Raw genomic sequence first — 2,299 nt, 5'->3', positions numbered from 1 at the left:
ACAAACACAAACACACTCACAACAGAGTATGAATGGCTTGTACTTTCAAATGAAGCCACCCCACAAACACACACACAGCTTTGTTTTTGTACAAACGCAAACGTAAATCAAATATGTATTGGTCTACAATTACAATCATGTTTTAGAACAAGGAATGAGGGCTGTGAAGATGCTCTAGTACATGTGTAGACTCATTCACCTCTGTAGATACATGTTTTAGGTTGACTTAATATTCTAATTAGATGTCGAAACTGGCATGTCTGGATACAAAGAAACTACATGTCAATGTGTATTAGTTTCTTATATATATATATATATATATCTCGAAAAGTTCTTTGAATTCATCAAAGGTGCTGAATATGGCACCCTCGACTAGTCTCTTATTCGCCAGCTGGTGCATTGTTTATTGAACTAGGCAGTTTAGTGAACATTTCAAATTTTCACATATTTTTCTTCACTACCCATGACATCTGTGTTTTATTTTTAGTTATTATCGATTAGCAATTTTCATTGATGAGCACAATTCACAAAAATTCTTGAGTCAGAGACACTCTGTCTAAAAAGTCCCATGCTATTCTTATCAAAGAAAATGGCAAAATCTGATAATGTAAAAAAACAAAAGAAGGTAAAATATCTAGAAATTTATAACATAAAATTATTATAATATACTGATATTTTCCGTATTGTCCGTTGCTTTTACTATTTTCATTATATTACTATATATAAGTTATACACATGAGACAAAACTGTACTAAATGAAAATGAGAAAGATGCAACATTGCGAAAGCGGAACGAACTCAGTTGCGTGGAAAGGGTAGTTTGAGCTACTTGTAGACTAAATAAGGTTATATGGGGGAGGGGGGAGGGAGGGGCGGTGGCTTTTACCGTATATAGGCCATATGTGGCCTAAGTAAGGTTATGTGGGGTCCTTTTCGGTATATAGGCCATATGAGGCCGAAACAAGCACTCCCTTCTAACTTCTTAAACGTTTCTCATGAAAAGTGGACTCTTTTTTTTTTAAAGAACCATACATAATAAACCGTGCATCTTAAAAGCTGTCAGTGCATTATATAACATAATAATATGTCTAACGTCAGACAGGTGACAATGACTTTGGTATAACCAATTTCTGATAGTCCAAATTTTAATGTTACTTTGCAATAACAGTTTGTAACTGTAACTGCTTTTTCAAACGTTTGACACTGTTTTTTCAAACGTTTTACTAAGCCCACTTTGACCCAGTTTTACAGTCTTTAGGAAGCCTGCTACTTCGACTCTTGTCTGCCAGGTACTATCTAGGCTGAACACCCCCCCCCCTTTCTCCTGGGCAGTGCTACTGATTGAAGTGTCTTCAGGCCCTTCCCAAAGGCTGTCCCCGTGGTTTTATGCACCCGGCATAATTTAGCAAAATTTGATCTTTTTTGTATCATTTCTGATTATTTTCCTTTGTCATTCTTTGTTAAAGATAACAGAATCGCATAATTTCACATTTTGGGTTCAGTTTGCATAATTTCAGAATTTTTCTTGCCGTAAAAGACGGGGACAGCCCAAAGGGGGGATAGTAAAATGTTCTTTTGTACAATAGAATTGTAAATTAAATGATTAAAAATTTATCAAAGTCATGCTCATACTGTGCCGGAACAACCTAGGGGGGACTGTTGCTTTTTCTTTCCTCATCCTTACTATCCTGGTTTTTCCTCTACTTTTTTTGTATATTTCGTCATTCTCTTGTGAAGTGTTATTTCCGGGGTGCCTTGATAGTCGAAGCAGACTTTGTGCTGTTCAGGCAAGAAAGGTGAGCAGAGTTGGCCTGATTCCCTGTGTGGATTTCTCTATTGACATCCACCCCTTGACGCTCATATGACCTAATGCAGTGCGAGCGCCTTAAAACCTTACTAAAACTAAACTTTAAAAAAAGGTTGGACACGATCCCAACAGAACTGCTGTCTTTTTCCTTTTGCAAACAATTAGAAAAAGACATAGCTTTTACATAGAACAGTCACCGATATCTGAAAAAGCATTTTTTTTAAATTCTTTGTTTTTCTTTTGGACCTTAAATTATTTTCTAAATTTCATTCTTTCTGTTTATCTTTCTTTCATTCTTTAACGTTCCGAAGACAAAAGAACAGACATTCCATAGTCAGGGAGAGGGGGGTATAATCCTGTCAGCAACGAAAAAAAATCGATGAAAATTCTTCCTTTGTCCTCCTTTCCTGTTCTCTAGCTATGTTCTGTTACCTGCTTACACCTCTCTCTCTCTCTCTCTCTCTCTCTCTCTCTCTCTCTCTCTCTCTCTCTC

Source organism: Aplysia californica, unplaced genomic scaffold (assembly GCF_000002075.1).
Source record: "Aplysia californica isolate F4 #8 unplaced genomic scaffold, AplCal3.0 scaffold00672, whole genome shotgun sequence".
Taxonomy (NCBI): Eukaryota; Metazoa; Mollusca; class Gastropoda; order Aplysiida; family Aplysiidae; genus Aplysia; species Aplysia californica.
This window is presented reverse-complemented; position numbering follows the sequence as displayed.